The sequence below is a fragment of the Tiliqua scincoides genome, chromosome 8 (assembly GCF_035046505.1).
Source record: "Tiliqua scincoides isolate rTilSci1 chromosome 8, rTilSci1.hap2, whole genome shotgun sequence".
NCBI classification, from domain to species: Eukaryota; Metazoa; Chordata; class Lepidosauria; order Squamata; family Scincidae; genus Tiliqua; species Tiliqua scincoides.
Window position 1 is genome coordinate 3,158,056 of NC_089828.1, and position 19,965 is coordinate 3,178,020.

The following is a 19,965-nucleotide window of genomic DNA, read 5'->3' on the forward strand; positions in this document are numbered from 1 at the left end:
AAAACAAAAATATATATATGCTGCTTCGAACTAAGCAATGCAGCATTTGTACATTTCTCATTTACAAAAGCCACCAGGAACAAGACTAAGCCAAAACGATATCAGTGCGTGACCAGGAAGGCGCTCTCCAACCTGCAACTACGGTACATCTCTTAAACCAGATGCTCAGCATTCTGCAAGCAACTTGGAATTTTTTCAGGCTGCCGTGTTACCTGCAGGAGCTTTATTGCGTAAGAGTTAGTAAGCAGGAAGGGGAACTGCACCGCCAACACAGAGCCAACTAAAGGCAGCCAGTTTGCCCAGAGCCTTGATAAAGCGCCCAACAGGTTTGATAAACACTTACAGGTGCAGGACACCCAAGGCCAACTTGCACAGAATCAAGTAGCTGCCTGCAGAGCAAAAGCATCAAAAATACACTGTAGAGATAGAGAGAACGTACGAGGACTCAGAGATACGAGAAGCAACAGGAGGGGTCCGGTTCCCAAGTGTCCATCCTAGGACTTCAAGTGACAATGACGCCGCCATCCCCTAGTCTGGCATTGATCCACCAAGCTTAGTACAGCCTACTCTGGCAGCAGCTCTCCAAGGGTCTTTCCGGGCTCTACCTGGAGATGCTGGGATTGAACCTTCTAGATGCAGAAGCATTAGCTCTACCTCTGCCCTCATTAAAGCTGCACTATTGTCCCACAATTTTATCTCTCCAAGCTCTTCATTGTTGACAGCTTCCAAAAGCAAATTCTCTTCACTGTTACTGGAAAAGTGATTTCCCCCCCCCCCATTTTACCTAAACAACATTTCAACAGCCCAAGCAATATTTGAAACTCAAGTACCAAAATAGTCTCAAACAACAAATACAAATAGAGAAGGAAGCAGCACTTCAGGGAAGAGATCAGGCTCTGCTCGGTTCAAATCCTGGCAGCATCTCCAGATAGGGCTGTAAGACCTCTGCTTGAAACCCTGGACAGCTGCTGTCAGTCGGTGTTCTCAACGCCTAGCCAGATGGACCAGTGATCTGACTCTACCGAAGGCAGCTTTCTGTGTTCATATGCAACAGAGCTCTACCCATGGCTCCCAATTATCGTTTTTCCAGACACCATTCATGCACTCAGAACCAACACATAACTTGCACTCATCCTACCAAGTACAATGTTCCCTCAAGCACTCTGCAACACATGTACCAACACAAACACGTACCCCAAAATACCAACTGTAAGGGATCTGTGACCATTGGCTGTGACACACAACCGCCCAAGCTGGTACGGCAGAAAACAGGGATGGGAGACCAATGGTCAACAGAACACATGGTTTGTTGAGGAAGATAATTGCAATAGCAGGGGACAGCGGGAGGGGGGAGAGATATAAAGCAAGAGAGTCACAACAACTGAACTTGACCAGGGAACTCCTGCCACACTGGAGGCTGGAAGACAGTGGGTGTTGCAGAGCCTGCGGGGGGAATTAGCAAGGAGACACTCTCTTGGTGGCACAGCACATTTGCAGGGTGCTGATTCTCCCAAGAGTCTACCAGGTGTTCAGGACAAACAAGTCTCAAGTGGGACAGAGAAAAATCCTATAGGCAGGCAGGGAGAAAGGCTGGTTTCAGCAGAGGCACTATGAGGGGGAAGAGATGAACATTAGGAATGCTGCCTTTCTGGGTCAAGCAAGTTGCTGAAAAGGAAGCAAGGAAGTTATTCCCTGTAGCGCAGCGGCTAAGAGACTGAGGAGCAAATCCCAATTTATCCAACTCAAATCTTGCCTCTGCCATGAATTCTCACACTAGGTGACCTTGGGCATGTCACACTCTCCTCAGTCTTCCTCATCTGCAATATGGGGCTAATACTACTCACTTTACAGCGGCGATACCCCAAACGTTTTGGCTGCACGCTGCCCTTACCACTGCCGACACGGAGCTCCAGACTCAGAAGTGATGGCGACGACACAATGACGTCATCATGCAACCACGATTACATCCAGGTTTGAGACTTTGGAGCAACCAAAAAAGTGGCCGTAAGCAGGTCAGGGAGGACAGGCAGACCCTTCAACAACATACAGAGTTATGCCCACCAAGCCACTTACCGCCATTTTTTCGGTTGCTCTGCTTTCCCACCATTGCCACTGCTGAACAGCTCTGGTGGGGCAAGCATCCCATAATGCCTCACAGTTTGGGAACCACTGCTTTACAGCAAGGACAACAGGAATAATTCATATGAAGTGCTTTGCACCCTGAAGCTCTATATAAATGGTAAGTATTCTATTTAGTATTCTATTTAGCTCCACCTATGCGCTCATAGCAGGACGGGATCATGGAGGTGACAGCTGCTCTGCCAGATTCCCAGTCCAAGCTCCGCCTGGAGAATTATGCCCACTTTTAGCTAATTAGCTTCCCTTCTTTCCTCAAAAATGACCCTGGTTCTGCCCTGCAGTACTGCTGGACCCCACCAGTAGGGTATCTCACCTGTTTAACCTACCGAGGTCCTCCTTCCTGACTGCAGCCTCCCGCCACTACAGGGGCCCCTTGGTCCTCAGCAGGTCTTGGGCACAGCAGTCAAACACCAATCTTAGGGTCTCCAGTAGTTTCTGCTCCAGCAGCTTCCAAAGTCCATTCACACATCAGTCCATCAGCAGTTTCAGCAGTCCATTACCCATCAGTACCTCAGTCCATTAATCCAGTCTGTCCTTCCTCAAGCTTTCCTCCTTCTGCTACCCACACCAAACTCTCCCTTCATCAGGTGCTCTTATATCCCTGAGGGCCCTATTGCCTTCAAGTGGCTGCAGCTGTGCAGCACACTCTGCTGGATGCCCATGCCTTACCCTTAAAGGGGCCACTGCTGATACCACATCTACCTCCTCGCCAGATCTTCCGCAATTCCAATACAACAGCCCAATGAATAACCAAGGAGTTGCCCTATTAATAATAATAATAATAATAATAATAATAATAAAACTTTATTTTTATCCCGCCCTTCTCCCTAACGGGACCCAGGGCGGCTAACGACATATTAAAAAAAACAACAGATTTTAAAAACATTAATACTATTGGATCTCCGAAGTGTTAGTTACTCTGCCTAGGGTGCAGATAGGCTGGGTTTACTTCCTGACTTGACCAGGAGGTACCACCATAACTAGAGTGGAAGACAACTGGCCACCCACGCGCACTTACGGAAAGTCACCTGATTCTGGAAAAGGAGGAATTAAAAGCCAGGAGAAATGCCCAGGTTTGGTCCTTCGGCCTAAAGTAGACAAACATTAGTAGTTCCCAGTCATTGAAGCAGATCCCATTTCAATGCTGCTGAGAGCTTGAGGAAACATTAACCAGGTGAGTGAGGGTGGTTGCCAAGCAGCTGCTCCCAAAACCCTGGAAAGGGCACGGAGCTGAGCAGCTTTGGCACGGGAGGGGGCCTGGACACACATGAGTCACATGGCAACTCCCAACAACAACACAGCTCCATAAAAACACACACAAAAAAAAACTTTTTTTAGTTGCCAAGGATGTTTGAACAAATTTAGGATATTTTTGGGGTGCTGAATCCCAAAATGGCATTGGTTTTGCCCAGCTGGCTCTAGTTTTGGGGGCCCTGCATAGCCACCTTACACACCGATTCAAGCAGCTTCGTCTTGAGGAAGCAGACACCATGACTTCCTCAGGAAGAAGTTGCTTGAGTCGGCGTATAAGGTGGCTATGCCATGCCCCCAAAACTAGAGCCAGCTGGGCAAAACCAATGCCATTTTGGGATTCAGCACCCCAAATATACCCAAGAATAGGTCCAACTTTTATGATGACAAAACGTGTGTAGGCCTGTGTACTCAGAAGGAAACTATTTCAGAAATGGAGAACAAGCCAGGGCAGTCTGGGGAAAGGAAATCACTAGCCAAGACTCCTGGTGGGTACAAAAGGAAGAAGTGGGGACTACATTTGATCCTACAGTATTCCCTGTGGATAAGGAGATATTAGCTACCAAGTGTGAGCACTCTGTTTATTTAGAGGGAAAAGTGGGGTATAAATCATTTTTAAAAAATAAAATAAACTGGTAATAAAAAATAAAATAAAAAATAAATAAATAAACTGGTAGGAAATTTGTTAGCTGTTTATCAAGCAGTGGTAAATAAAAACAGGGAATGGCCACATGCACCCACAATGGAAGGCAGCCACGTAGCTGAGAAGTTTAATGCATAAAAGCACATCTCATGGGTGATAAAGGGATAACCCCAAATAAAAGCCTTAGGAATACTGGTGCTTATTCATATTCATAGACTATTGGAATAGATACAAGAGTAGTCAAGCACCGAGTACTGAACATTGAACACTGAACACTGTTTAGGCTTGGGTGGTGGATACTTTTTATCTTCTTTCAATGGTTGAACATAAGAAGAGCTCTGCTGGATCAGGCCAAATGTCCATCTAGTCCAGCTTCCTGTATCTCACAGTGGCCCACCAAGTGCTTCAGGGAGCACACACAAGACAACAACCTGTGTCCTGGTGCCCTCCTCTGCATCTGGCATTCTGAGGTAGCTTACTTCTAAAATCAGGAGCTTGCACACACACATCATGACTTGTAACCCGTGATGGGACTTTTCCTCCAAGAATTTGTCCAAACTTAAAAGGCATTCAGGACAGATGCCATCACCACTTCCTGTGGCAAAGCGTTCCACAGACTAATTACACACTGGGTAAAGAAATATTTTCTTTTGTCTTTCCTAACTCTCTCAACACTCAATCTTAGTGGATGTCCCTGGTTATACCCTGGTTCTGGTAATACCCTGGTTCTGGTATTGTGTGAGAGGAAAAAGAGTATCACTCTATTGATTCCCTGCATAATTTTGTATGTCTCAAACATGTCCCCCCTCAGGCGCCTTTTTTCTAGACTGAAGAGCTACAAACACTGTAACCTTTGCTCATAAGGGAGGTGCCCCAACCCAGTAATCATTTTGGTCACTCTCTTCTGCACCTTTTCCATTTCCACTATATTTTGAGATGTGGCAACCAGAACTGGTTGCAATACTCCAGGTATGGGCTTGCCATCGATTTTTACAATGGCATCATAATATTAGCCATCTTATATAGCTTATAATGTTCTTTTATGGCAGCGATTTTCAACCATTGGGCTGTGGCACACTGGTGTACCGTGAAAGGCCCACAGGTGTGCCACGGAAGTTTGGAGTACAGCGGTTGAACATTGTTGAAACACTTTTCTGGGTTCTGCACCTCTGTTTCTAGGGAAACTTGGGAAAATCTTCCAGAAGCGACATCACAAGAGGCAAAGACCATAGAGGTCATGGGGGGGGGAAGAATTTAAAATCCCTGCATGTGAGAGACCGCCAGTTCAACTTGGAGTAAGACAGCTGACCAAGTTCTCCAGTTCACCTGAGCACTGCACTAGATTCCTCCAAGAAACTGCTTCTGCTGGAATACAGCCCAGCCGGTTCTTATCGCTAGCTAAAAGAACACCAAGGTGATGTTTATGGCCGCTCCAAAGCAAGCATAAAGGTCAACTCCATAAGAGGAACAAAGTTACGGAAAGGGATTACGTCAGCTGCAAGCCTATAAATGCTTACCTGAGATCAAGTCCCACTGGATTCAATGGGGCTTACTTCTGAGTAGACAAGCACAGAACAGCACTATTAATGAACTTGCAACAACCAAAACACCTGAGAAAGAGGCAGACTGCCTTCATTCATTACTGCTAGGTGCAGGAATCTATTTTCCTTTCTAAACTGGAGGATTAATAGCTTATAACCCATTTCTGTCCAGGTGTATACATATACAGGTGGATACATTTTATCCCTGTTGCTTATATGCATAGTTGGGCTGAAACAGCTTAAGCTGCCTTTTTCACCTGTTTCTTATGGAACTGGAGGGTTAGCACAAAACTGCCAGGTCTCCAAGAAAATGGGACCTCTGTCTCCCCCCCTTTTCTCTCTCACACAAGAGTGGCTCGGATCCTGCTTTCCTTCTACCTGCTTTTCAGGTTCCAAGTAGGCTCCTAGGCGCTCTCTCTTCCTTTTGGTTGGCTCCAAGCCCTGCCCAGACACAGCCGCGAACACAATGACACCTGCAGCCCAAGAGACACATTTTGTGGCAAGCCAGCAGGAGGGCTCACTTACTGTACCATGCTGGGAATCCTTTGTTCCCCCAACCACCTGAACACAGGAAGCTGCCTCATAGTGAATTAGTCCCTCAGTCCATCCATTTGGAAGTGGGTAAAGCCCTAAGTGACTCTTTTTGAGACAGATCCTGACACACAGTGACAAAGCAGAGAGGATCCCATCCTCGCCCAGTGATGCCTTTCTTCTTCTGGACTAAGAGTTCTTAATGACGCCTAATTAACGGAAAATGATAGTTGGCCAGAGTTGAGCAAAACTGCTGAACGGATGCCTTTTCCTCCTCCCAATTTATTAAATGTGTTCTGGACACATTTCAAATTCCATATTTGGCCTTGTTTCACCTGCTCGCCATCTGGGATTCCAAGCCAAGCGATGCATTTTTCCAGTTCAGCCAAATCTACTTTCTGCTAGTGGTGGTGGTGGGGGGGGGGTTATGGGGGGAAATAGCCACAAGATTACACACCTGAGCAGGAGCTACTTCTATTTTCTAGGCAGGACAGAAGATAGATTGGGACCCTCAGCAGTTTTCAGGGCAGATTTCAGAAGATCTGCAATACTTTTTAACCATTTTAGCTGAACAGCTGAACTTTTTAACCGCTTGTCCTCCACTGTGACTCAGCTGTAAGCCTCTCAGGGCCAGGGATCTGATCTCTTGTTTTCTGTAGACTGCCATGCAAATAAGAAGGTGCTGTAGGCACAAACAAGAGGTTTGCTCCCTGGCCTGGAAGGTGGTCTTAACACAACGGCATCAGGACACAAGGCAAGCTGGAACTATGGGAGGGGAACATGGCCTGTGGCAGCTGCCCAGTGTTTCTGAAAATGTGTAAGTGAACCCTGACTCACCATCAGAGGAGTGGCATAAAACTGACTCCTTAAGAAATACCTCCCTAATAAGTTCTCTGCCTCTCTGATCAGTGAAGCCCAGTACGTATTCCCCATTCACCTAGACCAGTGATTTTCAACATTTTTCTTCTCTCAATATTGCATATGATTTTAGACGGTTCACTTTTTAAGGAGACAAGCATGAAGCCCCTAGGCTTGATCTGGGCTAATATGGGAAGTTGGACAGGAAAAGGTCCAATCTGTTTTATCCACAGAGTCAGTTGATATAGTGGAGAGAACAGTAGCCTTTCTACGGGTGATCATCTAGAGTCAGGCTAATAAACAACGATGATACTGTAGTCGGGGTACTTGTGGGATGAGTGGTCCTCATACAGGCTTGAAGTATTATGAAAATAAAGGTTCCTTGACTGTTCATGGCACACCAACCTCTATGGGCTTCAACTCTTGTGATACCACTTCCGGTTTCTGGAAGACTTATGGTTCTGTGGTTCTACTTCTAGGGCAACTGCCTGTAGTAACCAACTGCCTGTTCCTCTCCCTCCACCAGCAGTGGGAGAAGGACAGAAAATTCGTCAGTACAGACAGATGCCCTAGAAATAGAGCCACGGATTCCAGAAGAGTTTCTCAGCAATTTTCAACTTCTGGTGGTCCAAACGTCCACAGCAGACCTACAGACCTTCCGTGACACACCGGTGTGCCACAGCACACTGTTTGAGAATGGCTGCTCTAAACCTATGAAAAACACCTACTCAGGCAGAATACAAACACATGCTGTGTCCTTCTATCATGAAACTCCTGGGAGGAGGAGTTTCTCCCACTCGGGCACTGTCCAGACCAAACTTGGCTTAGCTTCAGCAAGGCACCCTATGCCCTCCCTGGAGCCAACTGCACAGTCAGAACAAGGTGTTAGAAGCACAAAAACGGACACCACCAACTGCAATGTCCTGCACCCCAATTGCTGCAGCCTTCCTAAGCCCAGCAGAAAAGCCAAGAGGAACGTCTCCACACTCAAAACGCCTCAAATGCCACAATATTTATTTTTGGCCGGAACCCCCCACTTTTCCAATTACGTTTCCCAACACTTCATTACAAGGCTAGAGAGAACAGGAAGTGCTGCCTGGTGCTTAGGACAGCTGTGGCCACCTGGTCCAGAAAAGGCACAGCAGCCAGGCCATTGCTAGGATACAAGGGCACAACAAGACTTTTTTGCTTGGGATACCGTCGGCAGGCTGGGGAGGGTGCAGAGGTTACAGCCAAGAGTAGCTGAGCATGCTGGCCTTGCTCTCAGGAACCTGGGGTGCACTGGAGGAAGTACTGTTTTGGCACTGATGGCAAGCTCAGCACTGAAGACCATGGAGGAAGACAATCAGGGATCCAAGAACTCCAGTACTAAAAGGCCAAGCCTTTGAGCGCCAGTATGGTGTCCTGGCGAGAACCATTCAGGCTTTAAGTTCACCAAGTGACCTCAGGCAAGATAGGAAGCCTGGGGTCTACTTGCAAACCTCCATGCAATTTGCAAAGTTCCCAATTAGTAGCAACAACAAAAAGGCTACTTTTCACTTCTAGATTAGACTGCTCAAACAAAGAAAGTTGGGGGGGGGGAAACAGATGTGGTTTAGGTTCTGAAAACAATCCCCTGGGTTGAGCACATGCTCAGGGTCACCCTATCCCCCAACTCTGTCCTGCTTGAGCCACTGGTCTGTTTCTGGCTCTAGTGGGTGAACCTCAAGGTTCCATGAAAACAACAAAACAGACCCTGCAAACTAGGGTGCCCTACTCCACAATCATCGCATGCAATGTCTTTCTGCAGCCAAGGGCCCACTGCTGATCTCCAAGACTGCCTCTGTGCTCCTAGCCTTTGTGTCGGGGTGGCCAAACAACCCATCCAGGTAGGAGGCGGCCCACTAAGAGGGCGGTTTGCTGGCATTCTTCCTGAAAACAGCCTTTGAAGTACACAGCCAGGTATGGTACAAAAGGCTAACCCTAAGCAGGAATCACCACACCACCACCAAGAGTTCCACACTTTTCAGCTAAAACTGGAATTTTATTCAATATCCCATTGTTAGTTATGAACATTACGGCTCCATAAACATGTCAACTATCAGCTTGAAATTATTCTGATGGACACATCCCCTTTTGTCTCTCAAAAGCTCAACTCCACGTTATTAACTACAGATCAGCAGCTCAGTCTGCCCACAGATCACCAAGTCTGGCCACCTTAGTGGTGCTGCCTATCATTGTTGTCTCCCTTCAGCTTGCCAAGTGAGAGAAGCAGTTGCTCAAAGCATCTGCTTTGACTGCAGAAGAACCCAGGTAGGGTTAGGAAAGACCCATCCATGAAGACCTGGAAACGGGCTGACAGCCAGGGTGGACAATACCAAGTCTGACTCTGCAAGAGGCCGTTTCATATGTTCAGGAGGCATGGAGCAATTAGCATACATAGCAAAATAACAGGCCGCAGAACATGGAAGAAGAGAGTGTGGAGGTAGGAACACTGGCCTGGCCGCCCGTCTTTCAAAGTGGACTTCCAGGAGAACTAGTGACCTAAACCCGCATAAGCCACAAAGCAAATAGACCAAGCTATACAACACTTTTTAGAACAGTATTCTGGGAAGAAGACAACAGCTTCAAAATTTGTATCCCCTTTGAGCAATTACAGAACAGCCTCAGTTCCCAGACCTCATGTAGCCGAGAACAAGAGCCTAACTGCCATCCACAACACCAGGCCTTAGAATATTCCCATACGTCTTCAAACATATTTGTAACGTCTGCTAGTTGGAGGAAGGACGGCAGGCAAATCAACAACAAGCTGACAATGATCTTCAGCGTAAACTCTGAAACCAGCTCAGCAAGGCAACATCTTGGCATAACCGAAGTCACACGATACCATCCTGTGGAATTAATACAATCGGGGTAGACGCTGCCAATAGCTGGCACGCAAGGAAGAGAGATCATCTTGGAGAAAGACTCAAAGCAGCAGCGAAGGAGGAACAATTACAGAGTCCAGTAAACTCTGCTGTTCCCAGCAGGTAGGACCAGTGCAGAGAAGCAAGGCAGATCAGTATACCTGACAGCTTCAAGGTAAGAAAGCTTCAAGATCCTAGGTTGCTGAAACCCTTCGGCAGGTTTTATTTAACTCTAGAGACACATACAAGTGCAATAACATGAAACATTTGTTATATGGAATAACATACAAAATGACATATGAAACTGAGTCCCAGCTCAGTGTCAGAGTGCCTTCTTTGCAGGCCGAAGGGCTCAGATTCAATTTCCAGTTTAGTGACAAATCTGGATTAGCAGGATTAGGAAAGACCCCTACCCAAGACTCTACAAAAGCACAAGTCAGTGTGTCCGAGGAACTGCCTAATCTGCCCAATTTATGCAGACTGGGAATGAGATTAGCTACTCATGAATCACTCTTGGCACAAGATCTCAGCTCTACACATCCCAAGGTTAAACCATTTTTGCCCAATGTTGCATAGATGCAACAGGGACCAAATGTGTACACCTGTGGGCTTCACTCAGCACAAGTATTTCTGCACCGTAACACAAACCATGACACAGAAGCAACTCCTATTGCAGGGATCTCCAAACCCGGCCCGGGGGTCAGATGCAGCCCACAGTGAGCCTCTATCCAGCCTGCAGCCAGCCTCTGGACCACTGAGAGCCTTTGGTCCATTCAACTGAACACAACCAGATCTGTGCTCCAGTCATGTCCAGAGTGTATTCTAAGGGCTCTGGAGGAGGGGGAATTGGGGTCCGTTTGAGCGTGTGCTTTAATTCTGTGGTGTGTATTGGTGCTTGGAGAAATCCTGATGTATTTATTTAAATTTTATATTTAAAAATTTTTTCCCCAGCCCTTGACACTGTGCAAAGTATCTGATGTGGCCAAAAAGTCTGGAGACCTGTCTTAAAGGAACAAAGATGTTGCTTCCAGTTTGGCACACTCACAACTGCGGAGCAAAGACAAAAGGCATTTGGGCACTACATTTTTGTTGAAGCTTCAAACTCAACTATTGTCCAAACAAGCCACAAAAAAAAAAAAAAGAAAACCACAGATACACATGTGACAAACTGAACAAAAATTAACATTAGTTCAGGAGAACTAAAGAAGATCTACTAACAATTAACAGAAGAATGGGAGGTGGGGAAGAAAGTCAATAGCAGCATTGAATACAAGATTTTGGTGACTACTGGGTGATGGATGTAATTTTGACGCAATTTCAATTGTGATGAGATTCTCACCTTTCATGTCTCTGCCACTGTACCCCCACCTTCATTCACTCATGTTACTTTCTGAGATCTGGACGCAGGCACGCTTTCTGGTAGACAGATTTGTCCAGGAAGACTGGCACTGTTCATTTAATAAGGAAACTTTCCCAAAAAGTTGTTTACTTAACAAAACCCAAACAAGAACCGTCCCCTCCATCTCATCTCAAAAGCCCTGATTACAACTGTAATCCTATGCACACAGGAGTAAGCTCTGCTGATCATAATGGGTCTTGCTTCCAAGTAAATAAGCACAGGCTTGGGCTATACATCCGAGTCAACATGGTTCAGGGCCATAAGGAAAGACACCGGAGAGGAACTGCAAGTTAAGACAATGGAGGACACAATCAGAATCCAACACAGAGTGGGGCAGAGACTATAGAAAGGCTGCTGGATTTATAGGGCTCAAGTTACATGGGAAGGAAGCAGCATCACAGTTTGCAATCCCACTCCTCTGGCTCCCCCTCCCTGCCCCCACCGCAAAGCACTGGATGAAAAATGCTTCCCACTTCCCTCCCCCATTCAAGCACTACTTATGAGCTCCAGGAGTGAAGTTACAATGTAGCATATTTAAATGAAGCCCTTAAGGCCCAGATGTTACAAAACACAGAGGCTTGGATACTCCAGCCACCAGACGTTTTGCAAAGGGGAGGGGGGGACACAATTATAGGGGGAGAAACCGGGTTTGAATTGGGGTCAGAGACAACCAGGATCCCTCCCATGACAGTCTCTTTCTCCACAAAGAGTGTCCCCTTCTTGCCAGGAGAAGAGATCGCATGCACCATGCACAGACACCCAAGCACTTAGTGGAACTTCAGAGGCCTACAGGACCCCCTCCCAGAAACTCAGGTCTCCCCTCCCCCGCTGCATAGACAAGGGGAGGCCCACACAGATGTGCACCACAGTGCCAATCAGTGGCAAGAAAGAGACTTTGGAGCATAGCTTCACAGCACTGCACATCAAGCCACCTAGGAAGAACCCCCCCCAAGAGGAAGGCAGGAACAGTTCACCTCCACAGCTACTCAGTCCCACTGACTCCCAATGAGGTGTGCATCATGCATCGGAACGCGGCCCAAAGCACATCCACAAAATAACAGGGCCAAGGGTTCCCCAAAAAAATGGGGGGAAGCGGCTGGGGGGGGAGTTGGCACCCCCATAGTTGCAAATTTGTTGTTCATCCCAGCAAAGAGAGGGCTTGGGGTGGGAGGCCATCACCCTCCCCTCTATCCCTTTTCCACACTGTTTGGGATCCGACTCAAGCAAGCCTGGAGCCTGCAAGCTTAAAATACACACACTTCCACTCCAAGTAAATGCCATGGAATCCAAGGGGGCAGACAGCACTGCACTCCCACATTACTCCACACAGGCTAAGGACTGCAATCCTGTACATGCTCTGGCTGGGAGTAAAGCCATATTGGCTTACTTGTGAGTAAATACTCACAAGATCAAACTGCAAGGGGCTTGGAGGAGGAGGAAGGCACACATCCCAAAGGAAAAAAAACCCAGATCCTTCCATCCCCCCAGGCAAAGCAAACAGGCAAAGCCCCCCTCTTCCTCCCCTTCCTCCTCTCCCCCCCCTTTGCAACAGCTCCAGAGGCAACTGGGGTAGTCTATAAACTGTCATTCCAAAAAAGGGGGACAATTCATACCCTCACACACACCCCATAAGCAACACCCCCACTCCTTGGGCACATCTGGGTAGCCCTCCCCCCACTCCAACTCAGCCAGAAATTGGGGGAGGGGGGTAAGCTCCTGCTGCTCCCAGAGAGACAAAAGGTGCAGTCCTAGCCACCCATACCTTGGAGTAAGCCCCACTGACTCTAATGGAACTTACTTCTGAGTAGATAGTCACAGGATTGGGCAGCAAGGCTTCAATCCTAGCCACCCTTAGCTGGGAGTAAGCCCCACTAACTCTAGTGGGACTTACTTCTGAGTAGACTTACATAAGATTATACCACAAGGCTACTAACCTAACCACCCTTACCTGGGAGCAAGCCCCATTCACTCTAGTGGGACTTACTTCTGAGTAGACTTACATAAGATTATACCATAAGGCTACTAACCTAACCACCCTTACCTGGGAGCAAGCCCCATTCACTCTAGTGGGACTTACTTCTGAGTAGACTTACATAAGATTATACCACAAGGCTACTAACCTAACCACCCTTACCTGGGAGCAAGCCCCATTCACTCTAGTGGGACTTACTTCTGAGTAGACTTCCATAGGCATGCACCCCAAGGCTGCAATCCTAGCCTGAGCTGGGAATAAGCCCCACTGACTCTAGTGGGACTTACTTCCAAGTAGACACGCCTACATCGGGCCCCAAGGCTGCAATCCTAGCCACCCTTACCTAGGAGTAAGCCCCACTGACTCTAGTGAGACTTACCTCCGAGTAGACGTGCCTAGGCTTGGGCTCAGGCAGAGCGACCTGGAGAAGAGCCGGGCGGGCGCAGGGTCTCCTCGGGAGTAAAGCAAAAAGCAGAGCGACCCCCGCGCGTCCTGGCTGGTTCCCACGCGCGCACTGGGGCGCAGCCTGCGCCCCTGGGGGCTTCCTGGGCTGCAGGGGGGGCTGCAGGCTGGGGGTGGCCCCGATCCTGGGCAGACGTGGCTGCCTGCAGCCGGTCCTGCTCCTGCTGCTGCCCGAGCGGCGGCCCGGGAAAGTTTCCTGCGCGCGCCGCCACTCACCGGGTCCCCTCTCCGTGCCTGGGGGCGTCCGGGCACCCACGCCGTGCGGGGAACGGGCGCTGCGAGGCTGCGGCTCTGCGCTGCGGGGCGGCCCCTTCCCGAGCCCGGCCAGCCAGCGCGCCTGCGTCGAGGGCGCTCGCCCGGCCAAGCGCTCTCTCCCGGGGCGGGCCGGCGGGCGGGCGGACGGGGAGGTGCTCCGCTGCCGACTCCGCTCTTAAGGCGCGCCGGCCGCCGCCTGCTGGACCGCGCAGTCCTCGCAGCTCCGCGCCGGCTGCCAGCTCAAGGCGCTAGTTCTCAGGGAGGGACCCGGGAGGAGAAGCACTGGAGCCAGCCCAGGGGGTCCCACTGGGTTCACACGGGGCACCCGCTGGCTGCTCAGGGGGCATGCTGAGGGCCGGGTGACGTCATAAAGCAGCGTGTGACCTCATCCTTCAGGACAGGACCAGCTGAGCTGCCCTAACCCCAAAAGAGGACAAGGCACCCCCAAGTGTAGAACAGGGGTGTCACACTCAGTTCGTACTTCAGGCCAAATAGCATTCATGATGCCTGCTGAGGGATGGAAGTGATGTCATGAAGCATAAGAACAGCCCCACTGGATCAGGCCATAGGCCCATCTAGTCCAGCTTCCTGTATCTCACAGCGGCCCACCAAATGCCCCAGGGAGTACACCAGATAACAAGAGACCTCATCCTGGTGCTCTCCCCTACATCTGGCATTCTGACATAACCCATTTCTAAAATCAGGAGGTTGCGCATACACATCATGGCTTGTACCCCGTAATGGATTTTTCCTCCAGAAACTTGTCCAATCCCCTTTTAAAGGCGTCCAGGCCAGTCGCCATCACCACATCCTGCGGCAAGGAGTTCCACAAACCAGCCACACGCTGAGTAAAGGAATATTTTCTTTTGTCTGTTCTAACTCTCCCAACACTCAATTTTAGTGGATGTCCCCTGGTTCTGGTATTATGTGAGAGTGTAAAGAGCATCTCCCTATCCACTCTGTCCATCCCCTGCATAATTTTGTATGTCTCAATCATGTCCCCCCTCAGGCGTCTCTTTTCTAGGCTGAAGAGGCCCAAACGCCGTAGCCTTTCCTCATAAGGAAGGTGCCCTAGCCCAGTAGTCATCTTAGTTGCTCTCTTTTGCACCTTTTCCATTTCCACTATGTCCTTTTTGAGATGTGGCAACCAGAACTGGACACAGTACTCCAGGTGTGGCCTTACCATAGATTGTACAAAGGCATTAGCCATTTTGTTCTCAATACCTTTTCTAATGATCCCAAGCATAGAATTGGCCTTCTTCACTGCCGCCACACATTGGGTCAACACTTTCATCGACCTGTCCACCACCACCCCAAGATCTCTCTCCTGATCTGTCACAGACAGTTCAGAACCCATCAGCCTATATGTGAAGTTTTGATTTTTTTGCCCCAATGTGCATGACCTTACACTTACTGACATTGAAGCACATCTGCCATTTTGCTGCCCATTCTGGAGAGATCCTTCTGGAGCGCCTTACAATCACTTCTGGTCTTCACCACTCGGAAAAGTTTGGTGTCATCTGCAAACTTTGCAACCTCACTGCTCACCCCTGCCTCCAAGTCATTTATGAAGAGGTTGAAAAACACCGGTCCCAGGACAGATCCTTGAGAGCACACTGCTTTTCACTTCTCTCCATTGTGAAAATTGCCCATTGACACCCACTCTGTTTTCCTGGTCTTTAACCAGGACTCAATCCAGGAGAGGACCTGTCCTCTAATTCCCTGACTGTGGAGTTTTTTCAGTAGCCTTTGGTGAGGGACCATGTTGAACGCCTTCTGAAAGTCCAGATATATAATGTCCATGGGTTCTCCCGCATCCATATGCCTGTTGACCTTTTCAAAGAATTCTATAAGGTTCGTGAGGCAAGACTTACCCTTACAGAGGTCGTGCAGATTCTCCCTCAGCAAGGCCTGTTCGTCTATGTGTTTTGAGATCCTATCTTTGATGAGGCATTCCACCATCTTACCCGGTATGGATGTTAGGCTGACCGGCCTATAGTTTCCCGGGTCCCCCCTCTTTCCCTTTTTAAAAATCGGCATGACATTTGCTATCCTCTAATCTTCTGGCACCATGGCCGTTTTGAGGGACAAGTTACATACCTTAGTCAAGAGATCTGCAACTTCATTCTTCAATTCCTTAATAACCCTTGGGTGGATGCCATCAGGGCCCAGTGACTTATTGATCTTTAATTTATCAATGAGGTCTGAAACATCTTCTCTTTTAACCTCTATTTGACTTAATTCCTTGGTCAGGAGGGGCTGTTCGGGTAGCGGTGTCTGCCCGAGGTCTTCTGCCGTGAAGACAGATGCAAAGAACTCATTTAATTTCTCTGCCATCTCTAAGTCTCCTATTATCTCCCCTTTCCCTCCCTCACCATCCAGAGGGCCAACCGCTTCTCTGGGGGGTTTCCTGCTTCTAACATATTTGAAGAAGCTTTTATTATTCCCCTTAATGCTGCCGGCCATGTGTTCCTCATGGTCTCTCTTGGCCTCCCGTATCAACTTCTTACATTTCTTTTGCCACAGTTTATATTCCTTTTTATTCTCCTCATTAGGGCAAGACTTCCATTTACGGAAGGAAGCTTCCTTGCCCTTTACAGCCTCTCTAACTTGGCTGGTTAGCCATGCGGGCACCCTCCTGGATTTAGTGGAACCCTTCTTTCTTTGCGGTATACACCTCTGCCGGGTGTATGGAGTGATCAGCAGGGAGTGATGTCATCCAGCAGGTCAGGACCAGATGTCCTAATCCCAAAAGAGGACACAGCACCCTCTAATGTAAGACAGGGATGTCACAGGGCCCAATCCTATCCAACTTTCCAGCTCTGGTGTAGCCACAATGCAGCCCCTTGGTAAGGGAACACATGTTCCCATATCTTGAGAAGGCCCCAGTGACTGCCCCTCCACCACAGGATGCAGCTCACACCCCACCGGAACAATTGCACCAGCTTTGGAGAATTGGATAGGATTGGGCCCACACTAGTTTCAAACAGCGGGATGAAATAGCATTCATGATGCCCGCTGAGGACCAGAAATGATGTCTTGAAGCAGGTGATGACCAGGGTGACCAGCTGTCATAACCCCAAAAGAGGACAAGGCCCCCAAAATATAGTACAGGGATGTCAAACACCTTTCATACAACCAGCCAAATACTATTCATGATGCTTGAGAAGGGCTGGAAGTGATGTCATTAAGCAGGTGATGACCAGAAATAAGCACTTTTTCTCTCAGGAACTCATCAGCTGCAAATGACAGAAGAGAATATACAGGAATCTTATTTTCAAGATACAGGAGAGCCCAGTTAACATGTGGGCCACCTTTCAGCAGTGATACCTCAGCACAGCTCGGCAGCTGAGAGCAGCCAGTGGTAAGTTTGCAAGCTTTGGGATGTTTGGAGAATTTTTTATAAGATCAGCAACTGCTTCAGAGAGTTAGGAGGGTTCTTCTTTATTTTACATAATTTTTTTAACTTATCCCTAATTTACTAACAGCCCAATCTGATCCAATTTTCCAGTGCTGGTGCTGCTGTGCCTATGGAATTTGCACTGCTTCCTGTGTTGGGGGTGCAGTCACAGAGGCCTCCTTAAGGTTTGGGGACATTTGTTCCCTTACCCCGGGGCTGCATTGTGGTTGCACCGGTGCTGGAAAGTTGGATAGGATTGGGCTGTTAATTAATTGATTTGATTTTGTTGAATGAGGGGATGCTAATATTTCATCCTGTGTGAGGATGTCACTTCTGACCATGATATCACTTCCAGGTTAACGACACCTCTTCCTGTGCTTCTGACAGATTGTCATTCTAAAAAGTGGGTCCCAATGCTAAAAAGTTCCCTCGGGGTGGGGGGGGGGCATGATGTTAAAGCCTCTGACAGCAGCATTCCCAACTGACGGAAGTGTGGGAGATCAAGCATTTTTCCAACCACTGAGCTCCATGACCTTGCTATATTTCTGCAAGCCAGACATAAAGAAGGTCCAGGGAACAGTAGCAGTAACACATAAGTGGTGTTGCTAGAGGAGTGTGGGCCACACTGGGTGACGCACCCAGGGGGGAGTGACTCTGCTTCAGTGCTGTCATTTCATTTGGGGATCGTACTCAAAGAAGCACTTGGTGGCATTAGGAAGCTTGCCACATTCTGAGGGTACAATCTGTCCCACACCCAACCAAATCTTGAATTCCCCTGGAGAACCGACAGCGCTTTCCAGCCTGGCACAGGAAAACCGATTTCTCAAAAGCCTGAGAATTTGGGTCCTAGTAAGTCATATTTTTTAGGGTGGGTCCATTTGTCCATGACCTTCATTTCAGCTTGACATTTCTGCAATAGACATGACCTTTCCTCAGTTTATCCAGCTGCTCTCCTAATCTCTTGTAATTGTTTGCAATATGGCATTTCTGTGCCCAAGTTAAAGGCATGAACAGAGTCAGCTTTGCTAAGTTCCAAAGAGATTTAATTATTTAAAAACACTTCTGCTTGCAACCTTCAAAATTCAGAGTATAATAACTTTCCCCGGGCATCTCTCTCTCTCCCTCTCTCTCCCCACCCCGTACTAATAAATACTCATTCAATAGCACTGAAAGTAACAGAACACCTCCCTCTAGTGGTTTTAATTCAAATTGCTCATAGTGACTCCTTAGTTAACCTGCAAGAAAATACAGTAAAGATTCCCTCCCCCAATCCAAATGAACTATATTACAGTCCAAGGTTATTGTTATAAACCATTCTAATCCTCAGCCTCATCTCACCCCTCTTCAATATGGGGAAAAAAGTGTTTAATTCCTATTACTGTCAAATTGGACAGTGTTTTCATTTACTTATTATTTTATTTTTTCACACGTTTTCTAAGGAAGTCAGGGTAGTATATTTGGTTCCTTATGTCCTCATAACAACCCAGTGAGGTAGGTGAGGCTGAAAAATAGTGGTTGGCCCAAGGTCACCCAGGAAGCTTCATGACTGAGCAGGGATTTGAACCTGGAAGGTCTAAGTCCAACTTCCAAACCACTGCAGCATCCTAGCTTTCTACCCTCTTAGTTCAAGCAGAATTTGCAGAGTAATTTTTTTTTTAAATTTAGGACTAAAAAGAAAAAGTTGAAAGACAATGAACTTCTGAGTTTACTTCCTCTTCGGGTTGGGGAGACACAAATGCAACCCAGTGAGAACACCTTGGCTTTCCCCATGGTCTACTGTGAGAATCTGCCACTCTTGCCACTCATTTGGCAAGAGGCTGTCAAGGCTTCAAAAAGAACCAGGAATTCCAGTTTGCAGGCAGAACTAACTGCCTTTCTTAGGACATGAACTCAGTTAACAGCTGGAGTCTTGCTTCTCTTGTCACAACCAGTCCCAGGGCATGTGCCACCTGGTGGTGCTTGTCCATTATTATGAAAGGGGTTTATGTCCAAGTTCAGCTTCTCTGCAGATGCTTTCAGGCAAAGGGGACTTTAAAAAATGGTCTAAGCCCTTTTACCAGAGCTGGTTGTAAAGTGCTTTGAGTGATGAGTCATAATGAAAAGTGAGCTTGTCAGTGCCTGGTTTCTAAGATGGAGTGTGCCAGGACTGAACTCTGATTCAAAGTGGTGTCCTTAACTTGGAAGTGATGTCATGGCAAGAAGTGACATCATCAAGCAGGAAAATTTTTAACACCCCCACCTCACAAAATCTAAGTAAGGGCGCAATCCTAACCCCTTTCCAGCACTGGCATAGCGGTGCCAATGGGACATGTGCTGCGTCCTGCAGTTGGATGTCACTCAAAGTAAAGGATTGTTTGTTCCCTTACCTCGGAGCTGCATTGCCCTTATGTCAGTGCTGGAAAGGGGTTAGGATTGCGCCCTAAGTAATTTTAAAAAGTTTACAATAAGTATAAATGTAAACATTTATTTGGTTGGCAACCTTCAGTCTCGAAAGACTATGGTATAAGCCTACAGCACCCGGTATTCCCAGACGGTCTCCCATCTAACCAGGCCTGACCCTGCTATCTAACCAGGCCTGACCCTGCTATCTAACCAGGCTTAGCTTCCGAGATCATGGTATAAGCCTACA

At 47.9% G+C, this 19,965-nt stretch overlaps 1 protein-coding gene across 4 annotated transcripts in view; it reads right to left on the bottom strand.

Annotated features, from left to right (window-relative positions):
* The window catches only part of AKAP13 (A-kinase anchoring protein 13), a 219,914-nt gene extending 205,928 nt beyond the window's left edge, over nt 1–13,986 (bottom strand). For all 4 annotated transcript variants that reach the window (XM_066636597.1, XM_066636598.1, XM_066636595.1 and 1 more), the window contains exon 1: nt 13,599–13,986. The gene's annotated coding sequence lies outside the window, so the exon portion shown is untranslated. The remainder of the gene's footprint in view (nt 1–13,598) is intronic.
* Between the last annotated feature and the right edge of the window lie 5,979 nt (nt 13,987–19,965).